The 19,207-nt window shown below is 38.4% G+C and overlaps 1 non-coding gene across 1 annotated transcript; it reads left to right on the top strand.

Annotated features, from left to right (window-relative positions):
* Nucleotides 1–4,696: 4,696 nt before the first annotated feature.
* Nucleotides 4,697–4,860, top strand: LOC150022592 (U1 spliceosomal RNA). The gene has a single exon (XR_016513564.1). It is a non-coding gene; the product is annotated as a U1 spliceosomal RNA (small nuclear RNA).
* The last annotated feature ends 14,347 nt before the right edge of the window (nucleotides 4,861–19,207 follow it).

The raw sequence follows: 19,207 nt of genomic DNA, 5'->3' as shown, positions 1-19,207 counted from the left end.
GTTCCATTACTTGTGATATTAACTATGACCACTCAGCTAGGGTCGTGTATTAGTTTGCTAGGGCTACTGTGACAAAGTAGGGCAAGCTGAGTGGCTTAAACAGAAATAGATCATCTCAGAGGTATGACAGTTATCAGCCAAAGATCAAAGTGTCAGCAGATTTGGTTGCTCCTGAGAGCTGTGAGGAAGAACGTGCCCCATGATGCTCCAATCATTGTTATTCCTTGGCAGATAGAAGCGTCACCCAAATATTCCTCTTCATCTTTACGTGGTGTTCTCCCTGTGTACACCTATTTCCAAAGTTCTTTGCTTTATAAGGACATGAGATATATTGGATTAAGGGGCCATTCTACTGCAGTATGATCTCATCTTAACTAATCCTATCTGCAATGACCCTATTTCCAAGTATGGAGACATTCTTAGGTACTGAAGATTAAGACTTGAACATATGAATTTGGGGAGAGAAAATGTAAATCAACTCACAACAGATGGTATCTGCATAATTTCTCCATCATAAAATTACTATCTTTCGCTTTATACTTAATACATATCTTATGGGGAGATAAATTAAGACTATGTAGTCTCAGTATTTTGTTTTCCATCGCACTTGCAGCCACTGCCTTTAGTATCATTGGTGATTCTCACCTAAAGTAATTATTACTGTTTGTCAAATGGGACTTCCTATTTTCATCATTCTCTACATTTAATTTTGGGAATTCTACTATAAAGAAGAGCTTTTTCTTCTCTTCCACTGATTTTTAAAAGTTATTTATGTCACTATGGATTTTTGGATTCAAATTTTATTCAATGGATTATAATGTATGATTATCATTACTTATATTGTTACTGATTTGACCATTGGGGACTACTTCCAGTGAGTGCCCATGTTTTTTTAACATGTCCCCATCACTTTTTGAGAACTTTGTTATTTTCTGGTACTGTAATATATTCCAGACTATTCTTGCATTTTCCCTATTCTAGCCCTGAAGTCAGCCACTTGTCCAAGGAGTCCTGGTTCCTAGTACTGGAAAGTTATTCATTTAAACTCATTACCATCTAGTGCTTTCTACTAGTAAAATAGATTAGTAACCTAGTCAGAGGAGTAAAATGTCATCCTATTCACCCAAGGGGAGGTGCCAGAGGACAGGAGTTTTGGGGGCCATCTTGAAATTCTGCCTACCCCAGGGGCATGGGCCTCATCCCATTCACAACTTCTGGCAAGAGCTCTATGAGCAAGAGGGCAAATGCAGACATTCTCAGACTATAAAATGAATATTTTTTTAACCTCTTAAAGTTGAGCTATGGTAAAATAATTACTTTCCAGATCAATATATCTGCAGCTTTCAGGATTGTTTCAGCTTTTCTGCTGCTCCTCTCCTACACTACTTCCTCTTCCCAGAAGAGAGGCATGGTACACTCTGGAAACCTTGCACTTTATATTTCAATCCAGTAAATGCCATAAAAAATATGTGACATTAGGATGATACCTCTCCATTTTTTAAGAGATTTTATTTATTTAATTTTAGAGAGAGGGGAGAGAGAGAGAGAAAGAAAGAAAGAGAGAAATATCTATGTGAGAGAAAAACATCGATCAGTTGCCCCTTGCATGCGCCCCAACCTGGGACCAAACCTGCAACCCAGGCATGTGCCCTGACCCGGAATCAAACCAGTGACCTTTTGCTTTGTGGAATGATGCATAGCCTACTGAGCCACACTGGTCAGGGGCAATACCCCTCTCTTAAAATAAAGTCAATATTTAGTTGCCTGTTTGGCAAATATGCACATTGTAATCATAAGTAGAAATGAAATTAATTAATCTTTACCCTGTTTGTGTAACTCTAGAATCACCTGTTTTGCAACATAAATGAAGTCTTAAGGAGAAAAAAATTGATATGACTGTCACAGCCATAAAAAAGGAGTGGATAATATCCCATCAGCATGTCAAACAGTGGTAGCCAGTCAATACTTAGAAGTTCTTCATCTACTTCATTGCTATATTACACTCACCTTCAACTTCCTTACTAGCTAATTTCCAATTGGTAGTAAGCACCAGCATTAGATAATAACTGGCGGTCAGGACTTCTGGCCGGGAAGACCCTGTTGCATTAAATCTGAAAATATTGATCTAATTTCCCAGACATTTAGAAAGCATCACTGTCTTGCTGCTTTCCAGTGTTCACTGGCTGAAATGGCCCCTTTCAATGCTGTCCCACTGCTTTGAAGTGCAGATTGCTTCTGCAAGAACTCTACAGGCTTATAGAATAAAAACTGACTTAAGAACTTAAGCTTCCACAATTTATGATAGAAGCTTAATTATTCTACCATTAATTACAAGTGATTTCTGATTTTGAATTTCACACAGGCCTGACATGTCTGTTTATCCTTTGGATGCCTTAGCGAATCATGGATAAATTAACCTACATATCCCGCACACATGGTCTTGAAGCCATAATACTCACTGCAAAGTTCTTTTGCCAGAGAAATTGTGAGAAAGCAGAGATAAAAGCTTATTTTTAGTTGTAGGAACTAATGAGACTGACACTATTCTTTTCTGCTGTGGAAGGAACTTGGCATAATTCTAATTTTTTATATCTTTGCTACTCATAATGCGGTCCAGGGACTCAGCATTACTGGCTTCCATTTGGGTCCCAAGCAGATGTACTTGAACCAGAATCTGCATTGCAACTAGACCCCCAGGTGATTGTCATGCATATTAAAGCAGTGCTCATTAGGTCTCAGGAGGCCATCAACCAGCTCTGTTTATAATGATGACTATAATAATTGTAATTATTACTCTTATGTTAGTTAACAATAAGGTACTTTTTTCTGAGAGCATCTATATCACTTAAGAAGAGCACACAGAAAGAGTGATTTCTTCAAAGGCTCAGACTGAAGATATTCAAGGACTGTTCAGCTTTTTTCTTGCTTCCCAGGGTTAGGGATAAAGAGCATTATGACCCAAGGCAAATAAAGGAGTGGATTTTATATAAACCCTACTAAACTCACCTCTCCCCATAGAATAGCCTGCCTTGGCATTGGTCCTATAGCATTGAGGGCCTACACAACCAAGACTTCATAGGACTTGCAGCACTGTTTGAGGGGAAGAATAGCCTTTAGCCAACTCAGCTGGGCTGCATCTGAAGAGTCTGGAAAAAATGGGGTGGCTCACAAACCTCCTCCCTTAGACAGGGTGGATGCCACATGGCTGGATGTCTGAATGCACACATGTCAATGCACATCTTCCCCTCCAGAACCTATAATCTCACCACGTGTCATTTTTCATTTCTTGCCAAGCAAAAGATTGTTTTAAGCTCACAATAATAGCCAAGTATTTCTTCACTTGGCTGCTTTTTCTGTGAAGTTACATAAAACAAACTGGGGCATTTGCTTTCCTGAAAAGCCTGCTCTTTCCCTCCTCCTAAGTGTTCTACCCACCTCAAGACTAGATCCCTCCTGTCACTTCCCTCCAGCCCCTATCAAACCTACTCTGAGCTTCCATATTCCATTAGTGAATATATGTCTGATAAGTATCAGTGCTTTAAGTGAATGGTTTTCAAACATTAGCATCAGAATTACCTGGAAGGCTTGTTAAAACACAGATTGCTTGGCCCTGTCTACAGAATTTCTCATTTAGTAGGTCTGAAGTAGGGCCCAGATTTTGTACTTCTAAAAAGTTTCTAGGTGATGCTGATGCTTCTGCTCTGGGCACCACACTTTGGGAACTGTTGCTCTCAGAATGAGCCTCTAGACACTGGGAGTGGGATGAGAGCCTATAGAGTAGCTAGGTGTCACACTAATGTCTCTTCTATGGATCAGGTTACTCTGGGTCTGTGGCTATCACCTAGGTTGTCCAGGATTCAAACAGCTAGATCAGTGCTATGTCACACCTGGTCTCAACCAGGCATCCCTTTGTCCAGCTACATTGTGCATAGGCAGTAAGTTACTTATGGAACACATCTTACAGATGAGAACTATAACAACTACCCTACTGCCGTTGTGTTTGAAGGTGACACAACTGGCAATATGGTTTCCTGCATGGGACAGTTAATGGGTAAAGCTGGCATGCCAATTATAGAAAATAGTTAAGAGTTGAAAGAACACAGTATTTATGTAGTCTACTTGGTCTCTGGTACCCATACATTAATTACCTATCAAAGAAAAATTTTTTTTCTTCTTCTCAAGAATGATAAGAAAACCATGTATTCTCTTAGCAAAGAGAATAAAGAGAGCTAATCTATTGTGCCATCTGAAATATGTGTTGAAATGTTATATATCCATTAAATATTTGTCAAGTTTTCTTTAATAACTTAAGCAATTATTGTGCTTAATATTGAGTGGGGAAAAAAAAACAAAGTTGCACATGCAATATGAGCATGGCAAGGTACCACTATATGTATTCATTCAAACATTCCTTCAGGTAACAATATTTACTGAATGTCTGGTATGCGCCAGGAAATGTGAAAAGTTCAGAGACAACAGCAGTAGGAAGCCAAGAACGATGTTAGTCAGTACTAGAATGTGACTGCTGCCCCAGACTCATGAATGCCTGAATCCCACCTACAAATCTTCCCTGCTTCAGTGGAAAATCTACGTACTACATTATTAATGGAAGTACAAGTGTTGCAGAGAAATGTTTAACTGATTCAGTTAAAATTACATTGGAATATATGAGCTTATACTTAAAGCATAAAGTGGAATACGTACCTGGCAGGCCAGATACGATGATTACAAAGGTGGTTTTCCCAGAGCGAGGCTTGTCCATTGCACTCCGGATGTGCTGACCCCTGCGATTTCCCCAGATGGGAGAAACTTGACTGCATAGTTTGTGGTAGTAGGGGACTGCGTTTGCGCTCTCCCCTAAAAAAAAAACAAAAACGGCATAAAATGGTTGACAAGAAACCAGGACACGCACAAAGTGTTAAATGAAAGAGAATTTAATGAAGAAGCTATTTAGAGAAGGTTGAACAAGGTGAAGGAAACAAGAGAAGTTGAAGCCCTCAGGGACTAGCAACGACAGGAATTGCTGGCCACTCCAGGCTTGACGGGTCAAGGGGAAGAACCAGAATCAGAATAAGAACCTTGGAAAAGAGGCTCTCTAGTGAGAACTGCCCTTTAAAGAAATGCAGCCAGTGCCCAAACCATGGCCAAGTTGGGGGGAAAAGGAAAATTATCCCAAACTCTCCTTGCCCTCACCCACAACCCCCTACCATCCTCTGATTGGTTAAACCCAACAGGAAGTCCCAAGTGACATAATTGGTAGGAGTCCACCTCCTAAAACATGGAGCAGGGCCAAAATGGACTATAATTTATAGCCCTAAGTACCTCATTTCTCCTTAATTATAAATTACAGGAATGGAAAAGCCTGGAGTTCACATGGTATTCTCATGGCGGAGCTCCCTTGAAGACAAAGAGAGAAAGATACCCTAGCATCCAAAATATTTGGGGCTAATTCCCTTTGACAATTCTGCTATATTTAATAGGCAATGTGGCACAACCAATGGGCATCCTCTCCTAGAAATGTGACAGCAGGAAGATCAAAAGAAACACAATGCACAGTGTGCAGACATGTGACACAATGACCCTATGACCTGTAAACTAAGACTAATCATGGGCTTGACTCAGACTCAGAATTCCTTCTGCCTTAGGAGGTCACAGGTGGGGGCAGGGTGGGGGAGTAGTGGGTGGTCACAGGGTTTGTGACATGATTAAAGTGGACATGCTTCTCTTCGTGAAGATTAATATAACTAGTGATTGGGGTTTACTAATGTAAAACACATCAGTCTTTTAAAATTTAGAAAAAGGAAAGAATGGCTCCTTAAGGTGCAAAGCTCAAAAACAACAGTTTTTTAATTCTGTTTCCCAATATTACTGTCCTAATTTTCTCCTTGGAAGTAAAACAATAATCCATGTTCTAAATAGTAATTTTTTTAAAATTTTTGTAAAATAAGCCAATGGCTGCAATAATGACCTAGTAGACTGCTTTTTATAAAGAAACTTTCAAAAACAGCAGAGCTAGCCTATATCTAGAATAACTAGAGGGAAATGTTGTTTTTCACAATGAGTCATTGAGTCACTGAAAACTATCAGTCATGTATCTCAACCACTAAAAAGCAGCAATCAAGAATGAGGCACAAGCTTAGAAATCAGCTCATCTTTGCTACGCCAGCTCAAACCTTATGCTACAATTCATTCTTCAAACTACACATTATATAAACAATAATCATGTGAAGTGAGTCCATTAAAATTCTATTGAAAGGAAGGTGTGTGTTCCTACCCTAGAAGGTTTATAAGGATTTGTCACGGGGAGAAGAGTTCAGCAGTGATCTACAAATTTCCTTTTAGTGGCCATACCCTGGATGTAAAGGAAAGCATGAACAAAGATGATTTCTCTTTGATACCCAGGATAGGAGTCATACCCAGAATAGAAATAGAAATATACTTCCTTTGATTTTGGTGATGGAAATTTGGAAAGAGAGGAAGAAGAGGAGTACCAAAGAAATTGACCAAAGCAAACAGCGAGGAGCTTGCCTCTTAACATGTCCCTGGGTCAGTATCCAATTTGCACATAAAGCCTCGGTTATTTAGATTAGTCTAAGAGTATTGTTAGTTGGGAGGTTAGGCAGAGAAGAGGAGGAAGGATGCCTCCCTGTGCATCCCCATCAGACTCCTAGGATCCTCGCTGATCCCAGCTCTAGGTAATTAATTAAGCTCTAATTAATGTGTTGCCAGCACAATTCAATTGATTTCTGTTTGTTTCAATGGTGTTATTGTGGTTTCCCCAAAATCTTAAAGTTAATTGTTAAGTTTATAACAATCTATGGATCCAGCCATTCCCCCAACAGAAAACATAATGGATTTAGACACATACAGAATATTCCATGATTATATCTGGATTAACATGAGTTAGCCCTGTACTGTAAAGGAGCATCTTTTCTCTTCTGGAAATGCCTTTATATCATTTTAATAGTAATTCATTCTATAAGCAAGAAAATTACAAGGGCATTGTAACCTAGGAATTACCACAGCAATTCCTAGGTTACATATATAACATTATTACATGCAAATAATGCAGAGTAGTAAAGTGTTTTCTATTCTCAATCGTAAACACTTTTCTTCAAAGTCTAAAGTTTTTCTTTGCAGTAGAAATGTTTCATTTAAATTTAAGTATTTGAACTATTTTATTTCTTTGTTTTAATAGCCAAAGTGTAGTTTAACATCTACAGCATAAATTCCACCAATGCTTGCCTCTTGTAAGCAAGAATTTGTTCTGAATCTCTGAAAAATAGTGTTGTTACTCATCAGGAACTCAGCTGAGCTGGGAGAGAGCCAGCTGAGCTGCCAGGAATTGGAGTAGCCAATGAAAGCATCAAGACCAAATGCAGGAGTTAAGCCTTTAGTCACTTACTGCAATAGTATAAGCAAGAGTCTAAACAGAACAAAATGTCAACTCCCCCTTTTTCATTTCTCCCCGTCAAACAGCACACTTGTCGATGGTCAGATGGATCAGCACAGGTATGAGGGTCATCTCACTGTTGAGGGAACCCAAACAAAAGGCTCCGGCATTTCTATGGGCCCTGAGGTTAGGGAGAGAGTGAGGGAGGAGCACACATCAGAGCTTCTTGAAGACAGAAAATAAAAAGGAACTACCAAAAAAAAATTATCAAAATGCAAAAGCTTTGTCTTTAGACTTAACAATTTAAGGAGGTAACATATATGTCCTGGGTCAAGCGCTAAAAGCTTTTCAGAAATTTGAAGTCAGTTCAAGCACTTTGGTCTACAATCAGATGTTTAGATTATTTTAACATCAGGTCTGAATAGTTGAGGCAGATTGTGTGAACTTCTGGTCCAGGGGCATGTTAATAATTCTGTTTTATCTAATCTTATGTAATAAATAAATCATTCCAATTCTGGCCAAGAAGGGAAATTTTATATTAAAAAGTCAGAGTCACAGCTCTATTTTATAACTAATCCCTTGTCTCAAATGTTTCTGCATCGTTACTGTTAGCCTGTCATAAAGTAAATGGATTTGGCAGGAATAATTTCTTAGAACCGTTTTAAGAAGTGTGAGAGCTGGACCATGAACAACACCTTCTATTAGTCATGAGCTAGAATCTGAGCAGCCTCTCAAATTAACTTCCTTGATGATCCTATTGAATCCAGCCCTCTAGAGAGTAAAAGCTTTTATATAGTCTGTCACATGAACTGCACCATGTATAATTATGTAATTCTAAAATGGACCCTGTTTAACAAGTGAGACTTGTTAAACATTAAAAATTTAGAAGATTTAAAATTAAAAATAATTTAAAGTGAGATGTTAAAATTTTTTAAATATTTAAATTAAAAAATTTTAAATACGATGTAGGATTATAATTAAATCTGGCAAGTCTGGCATTTTGCTTTGACATTCTGTCAGGTGAGAATCCTAATATAAATTCAGCCAAAAGAGGTTACTGCCAGGAAATATAGATGGTTTTTTAGTCCAGGGATAATGCATCTCTTCTGCCATCCTATTCCACAAATTATTATTAGACTTTTATTTAGTTACTCCATATTTAATCAAATCTGTAATGTTTTCAAATTCATTAGGAATGAGCATATTACCATACTGATTTGTTAGAGGCATTGCAATGTTCCAATTGACTTTTAAAATATTTCACCTACTGTGAGCATTTAAAAATTATTTAAACATTTAAAATAAGATGGCAATGTTTTCTATTTTGCTTAATCAATGGTCAGAAAATATATAGATTGCCATTCAATAGCTGAATGTACCCGTTAAGTATACAAAAGCATGTACCTCAGGAATAATCGAAGTATGTAAGTTAAAACAATGAGGTTTTTAAATATATATATTGGATTGATAATACTCAGTGTTGACAGCTGTGTGAAGAAAATAGTATTCTCCTATGTTGTTATAGTAGTGGGTAGGGTTATGACATTTTTGGATGGTAGTTTGAAATTATCTATTAAGTTTGTAGCAGAAACTGCTTTGAGGCTGCTGCTGCTAACTCAAATGCAGACTTTATGTGGACAAGAAAAAAATGACCCTTCCTCAGCCTATTTTACAGCCTTGATCAGAAATGGCTGATGTGCATAATATGAATAATGCCCCTAGAACTGTGGAGTATACGACCAAATGCAGAATAACTGGATATACGCCCACACTTCCATCTTGTGCCTGCCTGCCAGTAGCTTTCCCAGCCTTCCCTTCAGGTGGAGTTAGCCATGAGACCCAGTCCTGCCCAATGTGACAGACATAAGAGAGTGTCTGTGGGACTTCTGGGCAATAACTTCCTTTACTGAAAAGAGGATGATAGAATGTTAGCAAGAAGAGGTCTTCTTTTCATCCTCATCTCCCGCGTGCCTCCTGTTTAGGAGGTTGCTGTGTACAGATGAGAGATTGGGACCTGTGGCCGCCAGTTTGACACCATGGAGAGCAGGACAAGATCTATCCAGGATTATAATATTGTTGAGCCACTGAAATAATCTAGAACCATCTCCAAATTTCTTGTACAGAGAGGTAAATGGTATTTTTTGTATATGACACTGTAATTTGTAGCTAAAAGTATCCTAACTGATCTTGGTATTTCACCAAGAGTTTATTCTATAGGAACCTGTTCAAAGGATTTAGGTGCAGGGACAGTGGCTGTAGCTTTACTTTCTTTTTCTTTTTCTTTTTTTGCAAAAACAAGAAAATGCAAAGAAGCAAAATGTTCAACAATAGGGAGCTGGTTAACAAAATTGGGATCATTCAGAGGATCATTCAACGCCGAAATTCTATTCAGTCATTAACCAAAATGAGAAAATTTATGTACTGACATGGAAGATGTTTAGAATACATAGCTAAATTTTTTTAAAAAGTAAAACAATTTTTAAACAGCATGCTTTTATTTTGTAGAAATTTGTCTCATTCATATGTAAATTACTGTAATTGAAGAGAGCAAGGGAAGGGTCTTTGCTTCTGGGCAGCAAAAACAGCGGCCAGCTTGGCCCTGGGAATTTTCCAGGCAAAACTATAATTACCTAGTGAATACTAGAAAAGTAAAAATGTTAGAAATTGTAATATTGATCTTTATAAAATGGATGAAATTCACATATTTTTTACATATACACACATAATAATAAAGATGCTGAAAAATAATAGCATGTTTATGCAATTGATTTTTTTCAGAGAAGACAGTCTGCTTGTTTCAATAAAGCACACTCTGAAGTGTGCCTTAAGGGTGTAATGAAATTTTTAATATCAACATTTATACCAGTTTCTAAACTTTGAAAATCAAGTCTTGCCCATTGTAATTACTATTTGTATAACACTTTCTCCATTCAGTCCAAATAGGCATGCAGGTGAATTACAAAGAATTTCAAAATTCCTTACTGGAACCCCAAGACCGACGTGTAAAATAAGTATATAGAGTAGATGTTATTCTATGATGAGAAAACGACCAGCAGTGCTTTACTCTGGTTCCCATACTAGTTAAGGGCAGAGGCTGAAGTGGCCGAGGACTTCTGACTCTGGACCTTGAGATCTTGCCAGGTGCAGTATTGCTGGCTCAGAGCTCCCAGGTTCATCTCCACATTTCCCTCCCTCCTTCCCTCCCTTTTCTCTCATATATTGAGTAGCTTTCCTGTGCCTCAAATGAATGACTGAGGATAAGGTCTGCCTGTTCTTCCATGGGGCACAATCTAATCATCACTTTATATTCTGCACAACGGGAAGATAAACCACCTTGAGTAGAAGAATTACGTCCTGCCTTCCTGTGGCCCATTCATTCCCCTCAGCAGCACCTGCTAATACCTCCTGAACCCTGTTCTCACAGTCTCTCACTTCAAGCTGCTGTGGGGCTGCTTCCCCTCCCAACCCCCCCCCCCTTAACTCTCCTCCTCTAGCCTTGGGAGCCCAGATATTCATATTCTGCATTACAAAAGTCCAAACCAGGGCAGATCAGTTGTAGGACTGTCCTTATAGTGTGAGGCATGTAAGAAACCAAGTAAAGACAAAATTCTCATAATGTTTCCCCTTTGCACAGCTGACTGCCCGCATCTCCGTCAAGCCTAATGCAGAGCCTCACCCTGGAATAAGCAGAAATGAGTATCAGCAATGAAATATTGGGTTGGCCAAAAGGTCCTTATGTTTATTTCTGTAAAATAAAAGACACATTTTTTATCTTCACCAATAACTATTGATTTGGATATTTTGAGTATGTCTGCTATTTCCCACATGGTATAATGTTGATTGTTCTCAATCAATGTCTCCATTTGATCTCTGTCAGCCTCAACTGGCCTACCTAACTGTGGAGCATTGTCCAGTGAGAAATGCCCAGCACAAAACTTTGCAAACCACTTCTAACATGTTCAATAAGTCACAGCACCTTCTCCATAAACTGCACACATCTTTTTCTGTGTTTCAGCTGCGTTCTTATCTTTCTTGAAACAGTAAGGCATAGTATGCCAAAACTGTTGTACATTTTCTTCCATCTCCAATATTAAAACAGCTACACAAAAATTCACTGATTTTGGTCTTGTTTTTCTTTTTTAATGCATGCTGATATGACAGCTGTCCCAATACAATCTAACTAAATTGTTTTGAATGAAGTTAAAGACAACTAAGCACTACTAGAGCCAGCATGCAGAAAAAAACAAACTTCTTGGCCAACCCAGTAGCAAATCCAGAGGATGGCGCTGTGAGAGCAAAATTTGAGAAGCCCTTCTTCCTGACGTCTCACGGGGAGACTCTCGACCTTGAGGAATTATTAGTTTGGTAGGAAGATCCTGACAGCTCCTAATAATATGAATGAGTAAGCAGCCCCACCCGAGCAGGTCTCTGGTCTTCAGGAGAGCACTGAAGTGCTTGTGATTCTTGCTCAGTAGGTTCTGAGCCTTTGCGGGCTCCGCTCTTAGAAGTGCCCTAAAGTGCCTGTACAGTCCCATGTGGCAGCAGAGGGCTCCTGGCACTGAGCCGCCCCCAGGTGCATTATGATTCACGCCTTAATTGGATGCCACTTGCTAGGTAAATGCTATAATCAAAAGTTGAATGGAATAAATTAGCTATAAACCCCTGGTGACTTCTGATCCCTGGGTCACCCCTATAGTTCATGATCACAGGGGGCTTTGCATTTATCTTAAAGTGCTAATTTTCCACACAAATAATTTCAGATTGTAAACATCAGACTTGATTGTGCCATTACTTCTCCCATTCATCCCCAAATTCTTCTTTTTCACAGTAAAGTCCCTCAGAAGAATGATTATGCCAAAATAGAAAAAAAAGATAAGAGCGAAAGAATGTGATGCCACAGTTTAATCCAACTTGGATGAACTGTATCATTGTTTAAAGAATCTTAGAAGAGAAAAAGCACACCTGGGAGCCTCTTCCTCTTTAATGTGTGTATGTCTACTATTTTTATGACTTGAATTCTATTTTCTACTTTTTTTTTTTTGCACAGTTAAGTTTATACAAATGATGAGAAAGACGAGGATATGTAGTTCAAGATTCAATTGAGTATATTTCAAAGATCTTTTCGGCTTTAGGCAGCAATTTGTAAGTTGGGCAGCACTCAAATAAATTATAAAACAGGCCTTTGAATAACATTATTTTGTTCAATGTTGTTTTATTACAATGTTGATGAGTAAAAAAAGTTGATTCCTAGCTGGAGCCACTGTCTTTGTGGAGTTTGATGCTCACCCCATATCTGCATGGGTTCTCCCTGAGGACTCCAACTTCCTTCCACATCCCAAAGATGTGCAGTGAGGAGAATTGGTGTCTAAACGATCACCGTCTTGAGAGAGTGTGTGAGTGGCCCAGTGATAGAGGGTGTCCTGTCCAAGGTGGGTCTTGCCTTGTGCCCTGAGCCGCTGGGAGGGGCTCTGGCCACCTGCAACCCTAAGCTGGAATAAACAGGTTGGGAAATAATCATTTTACATGTTTTTATTAATTTTTTCTAAATGCATGTGTAGCTCATATTTATTTCAATGTTTAATATGAGAAGTGTTTTAGGTCTTTATTTGGAAGTTCGGTGATGTTTTTGTGACCAGAAAGAATGCTGTAGGGACTTAACTTGTGTATATCAATTAGTCTCTGGTAAAATTGGTTTCATTATACATTGCTTTGCTTAAAGTCACAGTTTCCAAGAACTTATTGATGGTGATAAGTGAGGACTTACTGTACTGGGCATTTGCTGATTGGTTAAAGCAAGGTTACTTTTCTTATATGAAGCAAAGGGATGTCTCAGAGGTGGGTCTGGCGACTTGTGCTGAGCAGGCTAGTGCTGATTGGTGGGCCTAGGCCTGCCTATTCTGGGAGAGCTGAGCATAGGAACTTAGTTAAGTTGTGGTTAGCTGGTGTGGGACTTAGCATGAGCGACTTCATCTTAGGCCTCCTCTGGTTGCTCTAACAGTTGTGTTGTTTTTTCCTCAGTGACTCTGATACCAAGATGCAGTGGGCCGAAGTGTTTGCACTTCTGCTCCTGGTGAGAGGCAACAGATGCCATTTCCTTGAGAGTTTATCTTAAGAACATGTATGTAAGACGTTGCATTTGCCTGGCTACATAAAAAGGTAAGATTTCTCTCTGTTTTTGCAGTCTCTTTAGCGGGTTGTCTATGATGCGCATCACGTGCAGGTTTAATGCTTACTCAGTAATAAAACTAAAACTGTTTTCTTTCTGTTCTAGTTTTGTGAAGAGGTTTTTCTGGATGGGCAAGAGATTTTGCTTGTCGTTATATTTTCCAAACACTTTACTTTGTGCCTGTTCATTCTTAACTCAGTGCTTGCTCTTGTACACATGAGCCACAGTGACTTCCCGACACCGAGCAAACACTGGACAAAGAAGAAGCAGTGCATCTGAAAAGTGATTTATGCATGATGGGTAAAAAAGGAAATCAGGACAAAGGGGAATAAATAACAGAAACAGATGCCAGCCAAAACCATGCTAATGTTCCAAATCTTGTTAAAAATGTAAAACAGGTTCTCTCTTTAAGTCAGTGATTTTCAACTGGTATGCCACAAGAATTTTTAAAACATGCAATACCAAACTATTTTAGTCAGGGGCACTGACCTCTTTTCCCTTAGATTGTCAAATAAAAAAATTAACAACAGCCAACACCTCAATAGCCTTCCACTGTGAATGAATAAAAATTATACCTATTTTTGAGTGGTCAGATGGGCAAAAAAATAATTTTTTGTGTGTGCTGCAGAATATGAATAATTAGTTTATCTACTCACCTTTTGAATGACATTTTGTTTGCCTCCAATTTTTGATGACTATGATAAAACTGCTATAAACATTCACATGCAGGTTTTTTGTGGATGTAAGTTTTTGGAGCAATTGAGTAAATACATAGCAGCACAATTAATGGATTACATATTAAGATAAAGTTTACCTTCGTAAGAAACTGCCCAACTCTTGGCAAGTGGCTGTAATCTTTTGCATTCCCACAAGCAGTGAATGACTTTCTGTTGCTCTGCATCTTCACTTGCAATTCATATGTCAGATGTGTGATGGTATCTCATTGTTGTGTTAATTTGCATTTCCTAGTGAACAAATGATGTTGAACAGCTTTTGATATGTTTATTTGCCCTTTATATATCTCCTCTGATGAGGTGCCTGTTCAGATCTTTTGCCCATATTTTAAATTGAGTTCTTGATTTTCTTATGGTCAAGTTTAAGAGTTTTTGTATTGTGAATATAAATCCTTTATCCAATATGAGTTTTGAAACTATTTTCTTCTATCTGATTTAAAAGGCAACTGCATCATTATTCACAATAGCCAAGTGCTGGAAACAGTCTAAGTGCCCATCTGCAGATGAGTGGATCAAAAAACTGTGGTACATTTACACAATGGAATACTACACAGCAGAAAGAAAGAAGGAACTCCTACCATTTGCGACAACATGGACAGAACTGGAGAGTGTTATGCTTAGTGAAATCAGCCAGGCAATGAAAGACAAATACCATATGATACCACCTAATACAGGAAACTAATGAACAACACAAAAACAAACAAAATAGAACCAGAGGCAAGTAAACAAGGAGCAGACTGAAAGTCACCAGGGGGGAGGGGGGCAGGGAGAAGGAGGGGAAAGAAGGGGAAGGGTTTAGTCAAGGAACTAGTATAAATGACTCACGGACATAGACAACGGGGTAACAGGGTGGGGATGGACTGTGGGAGAAGAAGTGGGCAAGGTGGGGGGGAGCACTGGGGGGAAAAGTGGGACAACACTAATAGAAAAAAATTTAATAAATTTTTTTAGAAAGAAAGAAAAGTCACCATATGGCAACCATCATATTGTTTCAAGCAAGAATCATAAATTCATACTAAAAGTAGTGGCTAAGTGCTTGATAAACAGGACATTTACATAATTTCAAAGTATATTCTTAGAGGATACTTATTAATTACAAAGGGAAAAAACAGTAATTCTACAGTGGAGGAACCTGGCTAACTTTACCCTAATTGACATGGCGCCTCCTAACATGACCCCAGGGAAGCACAGATCACTTCTGGAACAGTCCTGTCAAGAGAAACCATCAGGCAAATTCCAGTTATACACAATAACTGGCCTACAAGAATATGAAAGACAAAAACAAGCAAGATTGAGGAGCTGTCCCAGTTTGGAGGAGACTAAGGAGACAAGACAGATAAGAGCCTTGAGTGAACCCTTGGCAGAAATTTTTTTCTTTTTCTCTAAAAGACATTAGTGAGATAATGAACAAAATGAATAAGGTCTGTAGGTTAGATAATAGTATTGTTATTATTGTTAATTTCCATATTTTGTCAATTTTGTGGTGCTTATATAAGGGAATGTTCTTATTCTTAGGAAATACACTAACCTTTGTAGGTGTAAGGGGCCTGATACCTCATTGACTGGGCAGGGCGCAAGAAAACTGCCTAGAATTTGCATGTTATGTCTCTTGATTGGGTTGTGGGTTACAATACTGCTTATACTTGTCAAAACATACTAAACTGTACACTGAACATCTGTGCATTTTTCCATATGTAAGTTATGCCTTATTGAAAAAAATCACAAAAAATTAAACATTTTTTTAAAAAGAAAAAAAGATAAAAAAACAAATGCATAAAACAATTCCAAGACCCTAGGTGTTTTTCTATTTCTTAATGGGACAAAAATGCCCCCCCCCCAAACTAAAGAGGAATGTTAGCTATATTATCCAGCACTTGCAGATTCCTTATAGCTTATCTAATCTACATCCTTGCCACCAAAAGAAGCCATTGCACTCTTTTCCTCTATGGGGCAACTCACTTTCCATATCATTCATCATGAGGTCCCTGCTCTTATCTCATTTAAACCATTTAATTTGCATCTATGAAAGAACTCAAAAATGTTTTCTAAAATTTTCTTTTGTTGATCATAGCAAAGCACTCTCAGAGATAGAAGTTCTCTGGATGATTTTATTTATGCAATCTCCAGTGAGGAAAGCCTTATCCACAGTCAATAAATATTTGGGAATAGAAAAACTGAGTGCATTGTTCTCAGTTCCCTTCATCATCAACTTATGAACTTAAAGATATTTCTCTTAAGTTAGTGTCTGAAGAGCAGCTTGATTTATACAGCTCTCAGCTCAATTTTCCCATCAGCCATTTATCTGGGGTATATCTGCTGGACAAAGGTGGGATATTTCCTGATCCAGCTGTCAGAAACTACAATCACCGCAAATCTGGGGATTCAGTTACATTCTGTATGTCAATGGATAAGAATATAGAGATGACAGTTTAACAAATCAAGAGATAACATGGCCAGGAAAGAAAGATTTACTGAGTTTGTTCAGGATGAGTCTGAAAAATGAGTCTGAGTTTCTACCACTGCAGTCTTCCTTGCATGGTTTAGAGTTCCTCAGGTAAACAGAAGAAGATGGGCTGTGCTGGACAAAGTAATCCTTAGAAGGGACACCATGATTTAGAGCATTTGGGCTGATAGTAGGCCACAGAGAAATCAGTGACTGCCCCATATCCTCCTTGGTTGTATAACAGGATTGAGAGAGAAGTAGGGGTCATTATGAGCACAGAGTCTAGGTACATGGAGTTAGATTGATCTCAGAATTCTGGTTGGGTTTCAGAATAAAGTAAATCTTGAGTTGTTCAAATTGTCATCTGATTCAGCCCCTAGGAGAATTTTGCCAAGCTCTGGAGGAGAACGTAAAGAGGGAAGGTGATAATAAATTAGAAATGTTTGAAGGGAACAACATCAATATCTGAGAAACCAAGAGCCCACGAGCCAGATCTGTATTGGGCTGTACAACAGTGAATTTCACACAGTGGGGGGTAGAAACGTGGTTCTCATCTACTTGAATGCAATGACTGCTGGAGCATAACATGAGGACAGCTGCCATAGCAAAGAAAGGAAGGCACTGAGGCAGGATTAGGAAGCATACGCTGGCCATTCAGTGATTATTGGGAAGGAAAGGATGCCCAGGGGGTCAAGAGAAAGGTGCCATTCAATAACACAAGACAGACTCCTCAAGGACTCTAATGGCAAAGAGCAGTGGTAAGAGGCAGGACATGAGTCAGATGATGTTGAGGTTCTGGTTCCATTGCCAGTTAATACTGGGCTAATAATTGCTATATGCTTAATTACTACTGCTGTCATCTTCCTTATTTGTACTCCCTGCTTAAAATGGATATGACTGTAACTTTTGAGACAATATTAAGGATGGGTTTTATTTTAAAGTCTGAGGATATCAGTAGAAAGAACTTGCCACTGGCCTGGGATTTGGGGGTGTTTTTTCACAGCACACTAATGAGAGTCTCATCAAACTCAGAACCATCCACCATGAGAAAAAGATGATATGCCACAAAACAGACTAACCCTAGAGATGCCTCAGCATCTATCTCACAGAATAAGAATAGTTTAAGGGCATGAGATTATGCTATTATGACTAATAAGAATTTCATTATTTTTCAGTGGAAGGAAAAAAATCATACCATGACCTACTTTATGCACTGTGAGGATATTCTATTATAGTTGCAGTGTCTCTGTAAGGAAACTGAGAATGGAATTATAATTACGGATGGTAGAGATACTTTTGAACTTCTTCTGACTTCCTCTAATGTGTTAACCTCACTACACTCCAATAGCATTTGGTTCAGAACTACTTATAGATAGACTAAGCGATCAGCTTCTCTGACTGATCTTGTTGTGAGATATTTGAAACAGAATTAAGCTATAGATGATAGTATACTGGATGATTATGAAGAAAAAAGGAAAACTGCTAATAGTTCTCTATCAGCCTGGACTCCAATTCCCTATTCATACAAAAACAGAAAAAAATACCTGATGTAGATAATGCAAAACACATCAGAGAAGGAAAAAAAGAAAAAGAAAGGGATATAGATCATTTCAAGTATCCAGAGAGAGTTTCTTACTGTGTAATATAATAGGTTCTTGAAGTCAAGTGTTTTGGAATCTTTGTGTGTGTTTTTTTTTTAATCCTCACCTGAGGATATTTTTATTGATTTTTGAGAGAGAGAGGAAGAGAGAGACAGAAAGGGAGAGAGAAGGAAGGAAGGAAGGAAGGAAGGAAGGAAGAAATGGAGGGAGGAAGGAAGGAAGAAACATCAATATGAGAGAAAAACATTCATCAGCATCTCTCTCTCACATTAATCAGTTGCCTTCTGTACACGTCCCAAGTGGGGATTGAACCCACAACCTAAGAATATGTTCTGACCAAGAATCACACCTGCAACCCTTTGGTGTACAGGATGAGGCTCCAACTGACTGAACCTCCCAGCCAGGGTGGAATCTTTGTGTTTTTGATTAACACAAACAGCCCAAAGCTAGAATAACTTAATTTATTGATTCGATTTTTAAAGTTATGATTATAATAAAATATGAATCGACAAAGTCACTTTCTGAAATTCTATCATCAACAGTTTTACCCTTACCTAGAGAGTCAAGTCCCTTCTGTTATATTCTAATGGTCGCAGATATTCACAATGATAGATGAGATGAAAGGAAGGAGAAATACAGCCTACTTAGTAAGAGGAACTGAAAAATCATACAGCAAAAGGAGTGGATATGAGGAGCTGGGGCCATTATTGCAATATACTAGAGTTCCTATAAATTATTTCCCTTATTCAATAGTTATTTTTATAATTCATAATTCTAATTAATTCTTTATAATTTATATACTTTTTTATAATTAAAGGTTCTTTCTCTTCAGATCTAGCTTACTTTTTCAGTTTACTTCCCATTATTTTC

The sequence above is a fragment of the Furipterus horrens genome, unplaced genomic scaffold (assembly GCF_987537825.1).
Source record: "Furipterus horrens unplaced genomic scaffold, mFurHor1.1.pri manual_scaffold_1, whole genome shotgun sequence".
NCBI classification, from domain to species: domain Eukaryota; kingdom Metazoa; phylum Chordata; class Mammalia; order Chiroptera; family Furipteridae; genus Furipterus; species Furipterus horrens.
This window is presented reverse-complemented; position numbering and strand designations above follow the sequence as displayed.